Below are 18,005 nucleotides of genomic sequence, written 5' to 3' on the forward strand. Positions count from 1 at the left end.
CACAGGCTGATTTGCTATCATGATTTGCTATCATGAATATTGCTGCGATAAACATACGCATGCAGGCATCTTTTTGATATGCTGATTTCTTTTCCTTTAGATAGAAACCCAGTAGTAGGATTGCTGAGTTGAACGGTGGTTCTATTTTTAGTTCTTTAAGAAATCTCCGTAACGTTTTCCATCCAGGTTGTACTAATTTACATTCCCACCAACAGTGTATAAAGGTTCCCTTTTCTCCACATCCTCTCCAACACCTGTTTAGGGTTTTTTTTATTTTATTTTGTTTTGTTTTGTTTTTATCTTTTTAATAATCTGAGCTGGGGCTGGGCATGGTAATCCCAGTAATCCCAGCACTTTGGGAGGCCAAGGCAGGAGGATACTTTGAGGTCAGGAGTTTGAGACCAGCCTGAGCAATATAGTGAGACCCCATCTCTACAAAAACTAAAACATTAGCTGGGTGTGGTGGCATGCACCTGTGTGATCCCAGCTACTTGGGAGGTTGAGGCGGGAAGATCGCTTGAGCCCAGGAATTTGAGGCTACAGTGAGCTATGATCACACTACTGCACCCCAGCCTGGGCAACAGAGCAAGACTCTGTCTCAAAATAATAATCATAATAATAATAATGTGAGCTGGATCTTAAAGGGTAAGAAGAATCGCCCTTTCACAGCCAGAAAAGAACAGTGCTCCAGACAGAGGTCACTGCATTAGTGAAGGCATGGAGCTTTGGAAGGGCTTCTATTGGGAAGGGAGAGAATCCAAATGCCTAGGAAGGGCTAGGTATTACGTTGCGTGTCTGGTTACCAGCTAATTCCTTGGTTAGTTATTTAACAGCTCTCTGAGAGCACATCTTCAAAAAAAAAAAGAGGTCAGGAGCCTGGGAATTGGAAGGCTGTGGGGAGATGGGTTGGATAGAGAAGTCAAGACAAACTTCAGTTACTTCACAGCTTTGCATAGGATGGTGTGGTAGAAAAAACTACTGACCACCAAAGATTCATGCTCCCCCAACGCCATGTTGAGTTGCTTCTGGGGAGCAGATGCCCAGTCTACAATTTTCACCACCCACACCCACACCCCAGCCCATGCAGCTAGTGCGATCCACACGACTGGGTCTCACCAGTGGAACATGGGCGTAAGGGTCATGCATCATGTCCAGGCCAACATGGTGTTAGTCTCCAGTGTGCTGTCTCCCCATCCACAGAGACTGCGAAAGTATCCAATGTACTCCCTGGATAGAGACCTCTCCATGAGACTTCAGAAGCCAGGTGTTAAAGATGGTGTCATCACAAAATGGCAGCAAGGAGCTGTTCAGGGAGCCACCTTGTGATCCCTGAGGTAGGAGTATAACCTCATGGTGAGGCAGCACCTTCAGCAGAGGGCAAGTTCTGGAAAAGGAAACACAGCTATGAATCATCTGCAGAGAATAAACCTGCAGCTGCAGGCAAAGGAGTTTATGGAAGGAGCTGAAGGGAGCTGCATGGAAGATAGACCACAGCAGCCACCGCAGTCCACAGTCCACAGTCCACAGTCCACAGTGCTGCTGGGATTCATTCACTTAGTCTAAGTCACGCCACCTGGGAACAGTTCCTGCAGGATTTCATTTGATCTCCTTTCCTAGAGAAATCAAACTCCAGTCCCAACTGTTACAACCAATACTCACCATCCCCTTCCTCTACTACCTATTCTAAATGCCCCTCAGCCCCTGCTACTGATCTAGTGGCTTACTTGGTGGGGTGACCCAGACCCACATCTTTGAGGGGACTGAGCCCAGGGTCACCACGCCCTTCTCAGGATATGGCTGCTGTACTTGTCCATTTCCTATCAAAATTGGACAGGAGGATGCCATGAGACATCCTGGGGACAATCATATTCTTCCCTGGCCCCTGTCATGTGTCAGCAGCCCTAGTCGCCTGATCATTGGGGCTAATTGCACCTGACAGATTGGTGACATCTGTCCCAGCTTTCTCATCTCTTGGCATAAGGAGCCTGAAGTGGCCAGGCATTGGTCATAGCTAGAGCTGACTGGGATTCTTGAGTTACTCCCCATCTAGGAAGCAATATCTTTAGCCCCACATGACATTGAGAAGAAGAAATTCCTCACATGTGTCCAAGGGGATGGTGGTAAGCAGGGTCACTTTTACTTTCAGCTTTTAGTTTTTGGTCCAATATATCCTACCTGTTAGAGACACTGCAGAGTGGTCATTAACATAGGGTGCATAATGCATCCAGGAGAAGATAGTTTATCTTCACAGGGCAGTATTTCCACTAGCTCCTCAGCTACGCCTTCAAAAAGGGTGATTCCGGCCAGGTGACTCATGCTTGTAATCCCAGCACTTTGGGAGGCCAAGGTGGAAGGATCACCTGAGGTCAGGAGTTCGAGACCAGCCTGGGCAACATAGTGAAACCCCATCTCTACTAAAAATACAAAAAATTAGCCGGGTGTAGTGGCAGGTGCCTGTAATCCCAGCTACTTGGGAGGCTTAGACAGGAGAATCACTTGAACCCAGGAGTCATAGGTTGCAGTGAGCTGAGATCGCACCACTGCACTCCAGACAGGCGACAGAGCGAGACTCTGTCTCTAAAAACTAATAATTTTTTTTTAAAAAAAAAAGAAAGAAACAATTTTTCTTCAAGTTTCCTACAACTTCCACACATACTTCTCTACATTTTTAAATAGAGGTGAAAAATTATGGAGCATTAATTAATGTTTGCTTTACAATCATGACTCCCAAGATTACTGAGCTAAATGTTTCCAGAGTTCCTGTGTCAGCTTTTTATAGTTTCTCTGTCTCCATGCTTAAGGTTGGTCACCTCTGACTGTGTCAGTGTGATCTGCTTAGATCAGCCTTTAATTTGCTGTTTCTAAATGCAATGGGCTTGGAAACTAAATAGCCAGCTATGCTGGGATTGTGTGTTAAATAATCTTAACTAGATTCAAGCAAGGGTCCCCACCTTGAGAAATCTATGAACCTTTAGTGCAGGTATTCATTCCACAGTAATTTATCAAGTATGCAGTATGTGCTACTAGGTGCTGGGGATATAGCAGGAAACAAAATAAACATAAAATCCCTTCCTTCATTGGGTTTACATTCTGTTGGGACCAAGGAAAATTGGAGGCATTTATTTTACATATGCAAATGCTGATTTTGGTCACTTACTTGTTCCCTACTGTGTTCCACAGGGGTGGGATTTGTAGATAGTTGAGTGCCCCACGGGTGATATGTTACTGCTCTACTGGCAGTAAATACATGGTTTCTGCAGTACTATTAATAACACAAAGCTGACTGGACGCGCTGGCTCACGCCTGTAATCCCAGCACTTTGGGAGGCCAAGGCAGGTGGATCACCTGAGGTCAGGAGTTCGAGACCAACCTGACCAACATGGCGGAACCCCGTCTCTACTAAAAATATGAAAATTAGCTGGGCGTGGTGGCGCATGTCAGTAGTCCCAGCTACTAGGGAGGCTGAGGCAGGAGAATCGCTTGAACCCAGGAGGCAAAGGTTGCAGTGAGCTGAGACTGCACCACTGCACTCCAGCCTGGGCAACAAAAGCAAAACTCCATCTCAAAAAAAAAAGAAAAAAGAATAACACAAAGCTGATAGAGAGTTATTAGTTCTATAATTCCGACATATTGTGAATCAAATAGGCATTACTGGGCTGGGCTGGGAACTTCACTACCGTCTATACCCCGATTTCCACAGGCAAATGTATTCCAAGTTCCAGGCAACTGACTTTCAAATGAACTTTTGGAACAGAACTCATTTGTAAGTTCCAGACTGCCTGTACTTCGCTATAAATGCACCGAACAGCCAGAGCATATTCGACCTAAGGGTTAGAAATGCGAATGTTGGGATAGGAGTTATTTCCCCATTCACTAACGTGGATGCCTCAGGTGACCCACCGACTCCCTCTGAATTTCAGTTCAGACCCTCATCTACTGGGTTTCACTAAGATTTTATTAAATAGACAGGAGTTCTGGTATTTTAAAAGTTCGAAGAACATTATTTAAAAGAATCACTAAGTATTTCTCAAAGCCACGAATAAATAAGTGAATGAAATGAATGGGGAAACTTTCCTGACATTCCCAACACACCTCAAGTGATGTCCCGAAGTGAAGAACATTTCCTGGAGGGTTGCTTTCTCTTTTTCACTGTGGCTTCTGATCCAAACATTTGTGACAGAAATAGAATGAGTGCCATCACTTCTGGCGATCCCAATGGAGAATCTGGGCTTTGGCAGGACCCAAAAGAAAGAGGCGTTTTAGGGGCCGGGCTCGGTGGCTCACGCCTGAATCCCAGCACTTTGGGAGGCTGAAGCGGGCGAATCACCTGGGGTCAGGAGTTCGAGACCAGCCTGGCCAACATGGTGAAACCCCATCTCTACTAAAAATACAAAAATTAGTTGGACGTGGTGGTGGGCGCCTGTAATCCCAGCTACTTGGTAGGCCAAAGAGCGAGAATCGCTTGAATCCAGGAGGCGGAGGTTGCATTGAGCCAAGATAGCGCCACTGCACGCCAGCCTGGCGACAGAGATCCTGTCTCAAAAAAAAGAGGAAAGAAGTGTTTTACAGGAGCCAGTCTGACAGATTATCAAGGCTGGGAATGGACGGAAATGGCTGAGCAGCATGCACTTGTTTGGTTTTTTAAAAAGGAAGCAAACGTGATGCTCAAGAAGAAAATCAAACCAAGAAACGAGCTTCACAAATAATCACTCACCTCCTCCCCAGGGCCGGAACAAGTTTCACTCTATAGCTGTAGAAAAGACTCCCTTCTCCTGACTTCCAGGGGGTGGTGCAGGTGTGCAGCCAGCCCTGCTGGGAAGCAGTGCTTGTGCCTCCCAGCTTCTATGACAGGCAGCTGCCAAAGCCCCCAGCCCTGAATCTCAAAGTCACATTGTGCTAGGGATGGCCTTTCTCCCACTGCCCTCTCTTCTTCAGCCCCACCCCTGTCCCTCACCCCTGCCTGCCTTTCTGGGAAGGAGGATGGTTTCAGGGAAAGGCAGGCACCCCAAGGCCTTTCTTTGTGTAGGCTACATTAATGAGAAACTCAGAGAAGAAACTCTAGGAGACCTACGGAGCTGTCACCAAGTGCATGGGGAGGGAAGATTTATGTTGAGGACCAGGATGTGAACATACCCATGAATTATCCTTCGTGCCAAGGTAAATTGGATGGAGAAAAATATGTATCAAGGAGGCAGAGACTGGGCTTGGCCGCAATCCTCATAGCACCTGGAGAAAGAGGGTCTCACTTAAATTCACGTAACTACAAAACTATCTGAAGCCAATGACTCTTCCAGGCTTTCTTGAATAAGAATAACTGGCATGGGTTGAGTACTTCTTGTGCTAAGTATCTTACTTGCATTAACCTTCCAAAACTCTATAAAGGTCAGTATTATAACTCTTCCCAAGTCAGAGATGAGTAAACTGAGGCACAAAGAGGTTAAGTAACTTGTCCAAGGTCACACAGCCAGGAGTGTGTGACCTGGCTCTGGTCTAAAGTGAGTATTTAACATAGAGGCACTCATTTCATCTCAATTACAACACGATAAATCATCTACCATTATTACATTTTACAGATGTTAATAGCTAACACTTTTGCACTAACTATGAGCCAGGTATTGTTCTAAGGACTAAGCAAAAATGTGCACACACTCTTTCCCACCATACTACATCATATTGTACCCATGGGAAGTACATAGAAAACTTTGAAGTAAGGAGGAGGGGGCCGATGCGTCCCCTCTCCCCTTAGAGAAGGACACATCCCTTCTCCCCCAGTGGCAGTTACCAGCATTCAAGAGCAAGACTACGGCGACTTTTAGAAACAAGAAACTTGCTCTTCATGATCATGCAAAAAAGACTCAATACTTTCTGTGGAGTCTCAGCAGCCTCTAAGAGGAACAGAAACCGGCGAACGCAAGTGCTGTGGCTACTTTTTGTTTTTAAACTTTTCAGGGGTAACCACTGTGAAACTTGTAGTGTATTTCCTTCCGTCTTTTTCTATGCATCTATAAATAGACCATAGATTTGTAGAGATACATTTTTATATTCTATCTTATTCACTTAGCATTATCTCACAACCATTTTCCTCTTTCTGGGAGGGAATGGGATGTAGTGGTTAAGACCACAGGCTAAACCATCAGAAAGCTTAGGTTCAAATCTTGGCTCTGACACTCTGGGACCTATCAATTCACTGGGACTTAGCGATTTTTTTTTCTACTTTTTTCAATCTTATTAAGGTATGATTGACAAATTTGATTGGCATAACAGCATAAAATTGTTGAAAAATGATAAATAAAGAAAAAGAACCAAACATACTGCCTTTCCTACATGAGCTATATATCAAGCTAACCAAAGAGTTGGTGAGGAAAGCACTTCTTTTTTTTGTAAACTTTTAAGTCCAGGGATACATGCACAGGTTTGTTATATAGGTAAACTGCATGTCACGAGGGTTTCATGTAAGATTATTTTGTCCCGCTGGTAATAAGCATTGCATACGATAGGTAGTTTTTTCTGACCCTCTTGTCAGAGGCTTCTGAACCAGAGCACCTCCATCTTGAATAGATGCTGGGTAAAATGAGGCTGAGACCTACTGGGCTGCATTTCCAGGAGGCTAAGGCATTCTAAGTCACAGAATTAGATAGGCGGTCAGCACAAGATACAGGTCATAAAGACCCTGCTGATAAAAACAGGTTGCAGTAAAGAAGCCGGGCAAAACCCACCAAAACCAAGATGGCGACAAGAGTGTGGTCAGCCTCACTGCTCATTATGTGTTAATCATAATGCATTTGCATGCTAAGAGACACTCCCACCAGCGTCATAGCAATGTACAGATGCCATGGCAACATCAGAGAGTTACCCTATGTGGTCTAAAAAGGGAAGGAACCCTCAGTTCTGGGAATTGCCCACCCCTTTCCCAGAAAACTCATGAATAATCCACCCCTCGTTTAGCATATAATCAAGAAACAACTATAAAACTGGGCAACCAGCAGCCCTCGGGGCTGCTCTGCCTACGGAGTAGCCATTCTTTTCCTTTCTTTTCTTCCTTAATAAACTTGCTTTCACTTTATGGATTCACCTCAAATTTTTTCTTGTGCGAGATCCAAGAACCCTCTTGGGGTCTGGATTGAAACCTCTTTCCAGTAACATCTCTCGCCCTCCTCTCACCCCACTTCTTTTTTTATTTATTTTTAAAGATTTAGGGGTACAAGTGCAGATTTCTTACGTGCATATATTGCATAGTGATGGTGCCTGGGCTTGCAGTGTACTCATCACCCAAACAGGGAACATCATACCCAATAGGTAATTTTCAACCCTCACCCACCTCTCACCTTTTGGAGTTTCCAGTTTCTATTATTATTCTCTATATGTTCATGTACACACATTGTTCAGCTCCCACTTATAAGTGAGAATAGGTAGTATTTGACTTTCTGTTTCTGAGTTATTTCACTGAGGATAATGGCCTCCACTTCTGTCCATGTTGCTGCAAAAGACATGATTTCATGCTTTTTCATGGCTGAGTAGTATTCCATTTTATATATACCACATTATGTGATCCAATCATCCACTGATGGACATATAAGTGGATTCCATGACTTTGCTATTGTGAATAGTGCTGCAACAGACATACAAGTGCAGGTATCTTTATGATATAATAATTGCTTTCCCTTTGGGTAGATACCCAGTAGTGGGATTACTGGATCAAATGGTAGTTCTATTTTTAGTTTGGAAAGCACTTCTGTATAGAAGAATTCCAACTCTAAGTGCAGAAGAAATGATAAAATTAGAAAATCACCATTTGGCAACCTCTGTTCCAATACTTTTAATAACATCTTCCTCGTCACCAGATTTTGGCTAACAGTCTGTTCCCAATGATTTAGGCTTTTTCCAAGGTGACTTAGGATTTCTCTCAAATGCTCCTCACTTCCTTCTGAGCCAATGAACGTCATGTTTCTAACAGCCTAGCCAAAGTAATGTATGCTTTTTCTATCATCTTCTCAAAATTCTTTCACTGCCCAATTCCAAAGCTGCACCCACATTTTGGGGTTTGTTGTAGCAGCACCCCCCACTTCCAGGTAACAAAATCTGCGTTGGTTTTCTATGCAGAGCAAATCACTATGCACTTAGCAACTTAAAACAGTACCCGTTTATTATCTCAAAGTTCTGTAGGTCAGAAGTCTAGAATGGTGTAGCTGTGTTCCCTGCTCTGGGCTTTCCAAGCCTGAAACCAAGGTATCAACTGGCTGCATTCTCACTGGAGCTTGAGATCCTCTTCCAAGCTCAGTACCATTATTGGCAGAATTTTGTTCCTTGTAGGACTGAAGTCCCTGTTTCCTTCCTGGCTGTTGGGCAGGGACTGCTCTCCGCTCTTAAAAGCCTTCAGCTTTCAGGTCCTGGCCCCATGGCTCCCTCCACCTCAGCAACAGAGAACCCCACCTCACACCAAACCCTTCTCGAACTTCAAACCTCTCTGATGTCCTTTTTTGGCACCATCTGGAGAAAGCATTCTGCTTTGCAGGGGCTGACGAGTTTCGGTGGGGCCCACCAAGATAATCTCCCAGTTTTAAGGTAATCTTAAGGGTAACCCTAATTACTTCTGCAAACTCTCTTGCCGTGCACCAAAGCATGATCACAAGAGTAATGCCAGGAGATGAATGTCACTGGGGCTGCTTAAGACCTCTGCCAACCATGCTTTCCCACCAGAAGTGCAACCTGCTTTTCATAGCCCACCTGCCACCCATGCCCCGACTCCCATCCTGGGACTGCATGTTGTTCTAGCTTCTTGCCCATTGCCTTTTACCCTCTATTCTGGACAAGGAGGTTACAACCTTGGGTTTGGGAGGGCTGTTTGCTTCTTTGTTTTGAAGAAAGAAAGAAACTTAACAGTAAGGGAGAATTATTTCATTTTCCTCTAAATTTTGCATTTTTCTTTTGGCTCCCTTCTTTAATGGGGCTGAGAGAGATGGAAGCAGGTGGCCCCTGTGACAGGCAGCATTGCAGCCCCAGCCATTGGTGCAGGGGTTTGGAGTGGCTCTGGAGTCAAATCTGCTGGGTGTGAATCCCAGCTCTGCGAATGGCCAGTGTGACTTTGGGTGAGCTTTTTATCTTCCTTGTGCCTCAGTCTCCTAGTTTATAACAGGAAGATAATAATAGTGCCTGCTCTACAGGGTTTTTATGAGGCATAAGTTAGTTGATATCCGTAAAGTCCTTAACACAATACCTGGCACATAGTTAGTGAAAAAGTGTTAGCTATTAACATCTGTAAAATGTGAGTAATAATGGTAGATGCTTTATAGGGTTGTAATGGAGATTAAATGAGCTCCTCTATGTGAAATACTCACTTTAGACCAGAGCCAGACACTCAGTAAATGCTCAATAAAAACAGCTGTTACAAAGCTGACCCAAGGGCTTCCTGGCCAGTGGACCAGAGGAGAGTTCCCTTAGCATCTAGATGTTAGAAAAACATGCAGAAAACCCATCAAAGTCTCTCCATTAAGTTCAAGATCAAGTCCAAACGCCTTACGGAGGTGTAGAAGGTCGTGCAGTATCTAAAACAGACCTCTTCCCTTTCAGTGCTCCACGTTTTCTGCTCATTCCCCAAATGGAGTCTTCCTCAGCCAAGCAAAACATCTTCTGAGTGCTGCGAATCTCCCAACTTACCCCTCCCCTGGACCCTCTGCCAAGGAGGGGCACTCTCTCCCTGCCACCCCTGGCCTCAAGCTTTACCTGATTTGGTAGTCCACAGTCAGATCACAGATGAAAAGTCCTTTCCTCTGGGGAGCCTTCCTTGCCCCCCCACCCCCAAAAGCCACACACACACAACCAACCTCCCTGGCATCCTGTGCACCCCCACCCCAACCCCAAGGTCTGCCCAAGGTCTGTCTACCCCCTCTCCACTCTCCCTTTCAAAACTCCTCAAACTGTGATGTGATGACCAGCCACCCCTCATTGGCCCCCACCATGTTGCACACTCCATAAGGACTGGCTATTAACTTATAAGTCCCCAGCACATATCTTAGTCCTCCTTGTAGAAGGAAAGGAAGGACATGAGCATCAGAAGATGGGTTTCTGGACCCAGATGTGACTCCAACTAGCTGTGACTGTGGACCAGTCATTCCCCTTTCTGGGCCTCAGTTTGCATCTGAGAAATGAGGGTTTGGACCTTGCAATTGCTAATATACCTCTCAGCAGCAACGTCCCACAGACATCTCAGCACAGAGCCAATTTAACCTTAGGCCCCTCCACTTGTCAGGTGCTGGGTTTGGTTCAGAGATGGAGATCCTTTACAAACCTCTTTGGTGCCTTCTAGATTCTGTAGGCGACCCCATTCCAGGGATGGAGGCTGGTGGAGATTGAGCACTCACACCCTTCCAAGTTCAAGTCCAAGGCCAGGCCCTGGTGCAGATGTATCCTTTTTTCTTTGCCAGCTTTATTGAGATATAAGTCATATACCACACCAATTCACCCATTTAAAGTATATATTTACAGATATGTGCGACCATTAGAACAGGCAATTTTAGGCCGGGAATGGTGGCTCATGCCTCTAATCCCAGCACTTTGGGAGGCTGAGGCAGGCAGATCACCTGAGGTCAGGAGTTCAAGACCAGTCTGGCCAACATGGCTGAAACCCCCGTCTCTACTAAAAATACAAAAATTAGCCAGATGTGGTGGCATGCGCCTGTAATCCCAGCTACTCGGGAGGCTGAGGCAGAAGAGTCACTTGAACCTGGGAGGTAGAAGTTGCAGTCAGCCAAGATCATGCCATTGCACTCCAGCCTGGGCAACAAGAGCAAAACTCCATCTCAAAAAAAAAAAAAAAAAAAAAACACACAGGCGATTTCAGAAAATTTTCATCACCAAGAAGAAAACTCTTAGCCAGGTGCAGTGGCTCACACCTGTAATCCCAACACTTTGGGAGGCTGAGGTGGGAGGATCCCTTGGGACCAAGAATTTGAGACCAGCCTGGGGAACATAGCAAGACACTGTTTCTACAAAAAATAAAGTAGATAGCTGGGCATCGTAGCTCACACCTGTAGTCCCAGCTAGTTGGGAGGCTGAGATGGGAGAATTGCTTGGGCCCAGGAGTTTGAGACTGCAGTGAGCTATGATCACACCACTGCACTCCAACCTGAGTGACAGAGTAGTAAGACCCTGTCTCTCTCTCTCTCTTAAAAAAAAAAGAAGAATAAGAAGAAGTCGAAGTCTGTCATGCTTTAGCTATTACCCCAATGAGTATTCCTGCAAATCTCTCTCTCTCACCCCTTTCTCCCTTCCTACCCTTTTCTCTCTCTCTCCATCCATCCCTCTCTCCATGATTTATTTTGACCTGCGTGTGGCAGGTGGAGGAGAATAATGATCAGGGAAAAAAATATATAACTGTTCTTGTAAATCTCACCCATCTTTTTCCACCCAAAGAGAGAAAGTGGTTGAAAAGCTGTCCTTTATAGTAGATCAGGAAGCTGCCAGAGGAGACAAAGCAGCAGTCGCCACATCACTGCTCAGACCTCCTCCAGCCAGCGAGACAGATCCCGCACCCAGAGATGGGACAGGGAGAAGCTGGGGGCTGAGGACCACCTCCCCCAACACCTCCCTATTTACTTTCTCTTCAAAATTGCAAGTCTCTGCTCAAAGCAAGGGCATCCATAGTTCTTCCACACAACTCAGGCGAGATTTTTTTTCAGAAGCTATTTCCTTTAACAATCTGCATTCCTTGCACATAACAAAATGTTTGGAAAGGGAAAAAGCTTGAATCATTAAAACAAGGTTCTAAACCAGTTTTAAGATGGGGCAGAGAGTGTCTGGCAGGAAGAAGACGTGGTCATCACACAGGAAGCCCTGGAAAAGTAATGCAGGGCAGATGGTAAGACAGAGACCAGCCTGGAAACAGAGATAAGAGGTTAGGTTCTGTGTCCCCAAGGGAGGCCCTTCCATGCCACTGCCCAGAAAACCCTCCATCCTCCATGTGCAAGGCCCAGGCACTACAGAGATGAAGCAAGGCAGGAATCTCACCTAACAAGAGTCTGAACCCCCTCCCACCTCTGTGTGATATGGTTTGGCTATGTCCCCACCCAAATCTCATTTTGAGTTGTAGCTCACATGATTCCCATGTGTCGTGGGAGGGACCCTGTGCAAGGTAATTGAATCATGGGGTCACGTCTTTCCAGTGCTGTTCTCGTGATAGTGAACAAGTCTCACGAGATCTGATGGTTTTATAAAGAGGAGTTCATTTGCACACGCTCTCTTGCCTGCTGCCATGTAAGACCTCCCTTTGCTCCTAATTCACCTTCTGCCATGATTGTGAGGCCTCCCAGCCATGTGGAGCTGTGAGTCCATTAAACTTCTTTCCATTTATAAGTTAATCAGTCTCAGGTATGTCTTAATTAGCAGCATGAGAACAGACTAATACACTGTGGGACCTTGGCAGTTTGCAAAGTATTCAGATTTCTGTCTCCATTTGCTCAAATGTGACTATAAGGACATGGCTCACCTTGGATGGTTCTATCTCCATAAATGCTAACCCTGTGCCTAATTTTATAAGCATAATTTTATTCCATTGTGTGGAAAAAAAATTTTCTTTACATGAGAGATCACCAACACAATCAGGACCCAGGGGCACCCAGGGGCTCCCAGGAATGCAACCAACATCCCGGGAGCCTCTGCTCTGTCTTGGCCACGATGTGACGTGCGTTCACATGTTGTCACGATTCCTCGGTATAAGAAGCATGGGTACGACTGGGCCTTCCCGGGATCACACTCTTTTCCATGTTGAACCCACAAGATGGGCAGCTCCTAGGAGCACCATGTTCCTTCTGTGCCCCCAGCACCCACACAGACCCCATGTGTCCTGTGCTCCCCTGGGTGAGGAGGACTCCACGGTGACTTCCTCCCAGAAGCCTGACTCCAGCGTCGACGTTTCATATGCAAAATACCAAAGGGTTCTCAGTAACAAACGCACTTCCTGCCAGGGCTCAGATCTGCCTTCTTTGACAGACAGAGGGCTTTGAAACTCAAATGGGGCAAGGAAAGAGACAGAGAGTGGGTGTTTGTGAAAAGCCAGGTAAAGTTTACTTGTGGCGGGGATGGGGGAGGTGACAGGGCCACTGTCTCTGCGGGGATGCTGTGCCGTGACCAGCATCCCCACAGAGAAGGCTCCAGTCCTCTCACCCCCTCCCGCCTCCCCAGGAACCACGGGCACACTGGCCCCACGCTGGCGGGATTGCTTCTACAGGATCTGCAAAAGGTTAGTCCCTAGTAGGGTGGGATCCCACCCCCCTTATTTTTCTTTTCCCACTCCTTTTCAGAAACAGCGCCTGTGCCTCCACGTCTCCGTTACACATATCGATTCTGACAGCTCAAATTAATATGTCAGATGCTGTGATCCTCGCTGGCGACAGGCCTTTTGACCCTATCAGTGCAATCTGCTTCCCTGATTGAAAATCTCTGCACCTCAAATTGATTCAGAGTTTTATAAACATCCTGCAGCCACAATTCAAGGAAGCCATCAATGAAAAACTTAGGAGAGATTCATTTGCCTGCTTCTGCCCCCGGCTCCTCCAACCAGCAGGGCAACTAGCAAAGGGACAAAAGGAAGGCTGAGAGTTCCAGGGACCCCCAGCTGAGGTGCTCCCCCTACATACACCCACCCACCCACACACACACACACACACCCTGCCTGCATCCAAAAATGCAGTTGAAATGAGCCAGTGATGCCGGGAGCAGTGGCTCATGCCTGTAATCCCAAAATTTGAGAAGCCAAGGCGGGCGGATCACCTGAGGTCAGGAGTTCGAGACCAGCCTGGCCAACATGATGAAACCCCGTCTCTACTAAAAATACAAAATTTAGCTGGGTGTGGTGATGGGCGCCTGTAATCCCAGCTGCTCAGGAGGCTGAGGAAGGAGAATTGCTTGAATCAGGGAGGTGGAGGTTGCAGTGAGCCGAGAACGCACCACTGCACTCCAGCCTGGGTGACAGAGCGAGACTCCATCTCAAAAAAAAAAAAAAAAAAAAGATAGACAAAGAAATGAGCCAATGACAGGGTCAGATTAGGCATCAGAGACTCTAGGTGCTGTGTGACCTTGAAAGAGTTCCTGAACCTCAGAGACTTGGTCTTCTCTTCAAAAAATGACGATAATAATAACTACTCTGCTTGACCCACCAGTATTGCTGTGAGGATGGAGAGAGAGAGGCATTCTTAAAGCACTGATGAAACGCAGAGAATTGTGGCTGGTTGTTAGAATATACTGCGGAGACGGATGAAACAAAATCGGCAAAATGCTGATCACTGTAGACGCTGGGAGATGGGTACGGCACAAGGAGAGTCACTAAGCTCTTCCCTCTAGTTTTGTGTATGTTTAAAATTTTCCCAACTAATATTTTTCTTTTTTAAAAGTTTTATTTGTAATTGACAAATAATAATTTTACTGTATATATTTATGGGGTAGAGTGTGTTGTTTCAATACATGTATTCATTGTGGAATGATCAAATTAGGGTACTTAGCATATCCATCACCTCAAATATTTATAATTTCTCTGTGGTTAGCACATGTAAAATTCTTTTAGCTATTTTGAAATGTACAATACATTATTATTAGCTACAGTCACTTTACTGTGCAACAGATCTCCAGGACATATTCTTCCTACATCACTGAAACTCTGCCCCCATTTGCCAACATCCCCTTTCCCCAACCATCTCTCCCCTCCACCCACACTCCCAGGCCTCTGGTAAACACCATTCTACTCCCAACTGCATGAGTTCAACTTTTTTAGATTTCATATATCACTCACTAATTTTTAAAAAGAGATATACGTCAAACCACAAAGTATGTGAGTTTTGTGTGTGTGTATGTGAGTGTGTGTGTATGTGTACACCCACACCCAAGAAAAAGGACCATCTGTGGGGAAGAGACAGAGTTGTCTGCATAGTAATTGCCTGTCAGTAAGGATCCCTCTGTGCGGAGCCCATTCAACTTCCTCCCGTGCCTCCAGCGCCCTCCCAGGACCTCTGGCTGGGTACTTGGCTGATGGGATGACCATTTGTCCATTCACCTGCTGTATGGCACCTTGAGCCAGTGGGGTGTGGGGACTGGAGTGTGATGTGGTGACGTCAGTCCTCGGCACCCAGCACATTTTTGATTAAATCAGCAATGCACCCTGCCAACCCCTCGACCCCTCTGCTACCTTTGCCACACTCAGGTCTCCCTCCAGCCAGCCCATCAGGAAGCTTCCAGAACCTTCTGTTTTGTGGCTGCTTTCCCAGTTATCCACAGCCAGCCAGCCCCAAGCCGGGCAGAGTGGACTGGAGGAGACTAGCATCTGATTTAGGTTTCTCCGTGGGTTCTCAGGGTCCAGGGATGGTCTCAGGACCCTGACCGTAACAGCAGGAGCAGGTCGTCTACTTGTCAGCAGGTTTTGACAGCAGCAGGCAGGGCAGGCCCCATGATACTGGTTCCCCTATTTCTTCCCCACACGGACAAAAGGAACACAAAATTTTCCCCCAAACTTCTCTAGGACCTATGGGTAACCCACGGGGGTCCCTCATCACCCACTCCCAGAAAGTAGCATCAGACTCTCTCCTTCCTTTGCCCACTCCCTCTATCACCGCCTCCACCAGGCCACACTGGGGAGAAAGAGTGGATGGGAGGGAAGAGGGAAGACTGAAGAGGAAGGAGGGGAAGGGGAAGCTGTGTGTGATTCTTGTGTGAACCGAGAGACACCAACCACAGCCCACACCCACCATAGGGCCCCATTTTGGGTCCCAGGATCCATCTCAAGCCATGGGGGCAGTTCTCACCAGTCTCAGTTCCTCTTGGTGAGGGGATGGTCAAGAATGGCACAGGTCATCGGCCTCAAGGGAAGCAGACAGCTCCCTCCCTCAGGTCACCACCCTGGAGCTCTGGAAAAAGAATGGCCAGGACACCATCATCTCTTCCCAACTCCTCACCCCTGCACTTCCCAAGTTGTCACAAATCCAAATGCCTTCTGAAGGCTCTCGCTGAGTGCCAGGGAAGCAAAGAAAGAAACTACTCCCCACCCATTGTCTCCAAATAGGCAACAACAAATAGATGCAACATTCACATCTTCAAATTCAATCTGTCTAGGGGGTTCTCACTCTCCGGCCCTGCCTCCCTGGTCCAGGTGTGTGTGGTATGTGTACAGTCCAGGGGAACGCACGGCCCTGGGCTCAGACCCTGGCTGCTCCACTTAACAAATTCCTTCATCCTTCTGTGCCTCGGTGTTCTCATCTAAAAAAAAAAAAAAGGTGGGGGGTATAGACTGGGCACAGTGACTCACACTCATAATATCCCAATACTTTAGGAGGCCAGGGTGGCAGGATCAATTGAGATCAGGAGTTCAAGACCAGCCTGGGCAATATAACAAGACCTGGTCTCTACAAAAAATAAAATATTATCCAGGTGTGGTGGCACAACCCTGTGGTCCCAGCTACTTAGGAGACTGGGGCAGGAGGATCGCCTGAGCTCAGGACTTGGAGGCTGGAGTGAGCTATGATCATACCACTACACTCCAGCCCAGGGAGTGATGCAAGACCCTATCTCTAGAAAAATTAATTAATTTTAAAAAATAAAAAAATGGAAATAATTGGAATAAATTGGAAATAATTGGAATAAATGGAATAAAAAAAATTGTATTTGCTTTGTAGGATTGTTCCGTGGACCAGCAAGTTCATATTTTTGAAGTGCTTAGAATAGTGTCCGATACATGGTAAATAAACCCTGTGAGTGAGCTCTCATCCTCCTCATCACTATTACTGTTTGTTACTGGCTTCCTTAAAATCAACCTTTTTCTTCCCTTCCTCCAAACTGAGCTTACTCACTCCTTCATCTACCAAGGAATCTGTTCTCAGAATCCAAATTCTTTCTCAAAACTCAAATATGATGTTTCTTTCTTTCAAATTCTCCTCCTCCCTACAGGCCCAACTCTCATTCATTCATGGTGCCTCATGACCCTCCAGAAATAGGATTTTTTTCCCTTGCAAAACCAACAAAATGTCCTTTGTTCATCCATGAGCTTATATTAATTGTAGCTGCCAGTTTACAAAGCTCTTTTTATTATTTATTTATTTATTTATTTTTAGAAACGGGGTCTCTCTTTGTCACCTAGGCTGAATTGCAGTGGCACAATCATAGCTCACTGCAGCCTCAAACTCCTGGGCTCAAACGATCCTCCCACCTAAGCCTCCCAAGTAGCTGGGACTTAGAGGCGTGCACCACCACACCCAGCTAATGCTTTTTTAAATAGAGATAGGTTCTTACTACATTACCCAAGCTAGTCTCAAAGCCCTGGTTACAAGTAATCCTCCCGCCTTAGCCTCCCAAAGCATTGTCATTACAGGCGCGAGCCACTGTGCCAGGGCTAGAAAATTCTTTTACTTACAATAAGCCATTAATCCTTGGTGGGGGCTGGGAAAGAGAAGCAGTTTGCCCCAGCCCTTTCCCTTCCCACTTACAGCTTGTCAATGGCAGAGCTGAAGTTGGACTCCTAGCCTATCTGACCATAAATTCAGGATTCTCCCAGAACTTTACCTGCCCCCGGTGAGACACACACCTGAGAAGTAACGCTGGGCAGACAGGAGAAGCCGTGTTCAGGACCCTTCTATTCCTCACATTTAGTGGTCTCTAGAACTGTTCATCTGAAATTTTTGGTTATTCCTAACTAAAAAGTGGTGGTGGGGATGAAGGTCAACATGGGAAAATGTTTGTGATACATCATTGACTTAAAAATAGGTTATAGGGGCCAGGCGCAGTGGCTCATGCTTGTAATCCAAGCACCTTGGGAGGCTGAGGCACGCGGATCACTTGAGGTCAGGAGTTCAAGACAAGCCTGGCCAACATGGTGAAACCTCATCTCTACTAAAAATACAAAATTAGCCGGGTGTGGTGGCACACGCCTGTAGTCCCAGCTACTCGGGAGGCTGAGACAGGAGAATCACTTGAACCTGGGAAGGGGAGGCTGCAGTGAGCCGAGATCATGCCACTGCACTCCAGCCTGGGCG

General features: G+C 46.2%; 1 long non-coding RNA gene across 1 annotated transcript; it reads left to right on the forward strand.

Annotated features, from left to right (window-relative positions):
* The first annotated feature begins 12,970 nt into the window (after nt 1-12,970).
* Nucleotides 12,971-14,493, forward strand: LOC117981383 (uncharacterized). Its single transcript, XR_004672873.2, has 3 exons — nt 12,971-13,051; nt 13,177-13,234; nt 14,154-14,493. It is a non-coding gene; the product is annotated as an uncharacterized LOC117981383 (long non-coding RNA).
* Nucleotides 14,494-18,005: the final 3,512 nt, after the last annotated feature.

This window comes from Pan paniscus, chromosome 7 (genome assembly GCF_029289425.2).
Source record: "Pan paniscus chromosome 7, NHGRI_mPanPan1-v2.0_pri, whole genome shotgun sequence".
Classification (NCBI taxonomy): Eukaryota; Metazoa; Chordata; class Mammalia; order Primates; family Hominidae; genus Pan; species Pan paniscus.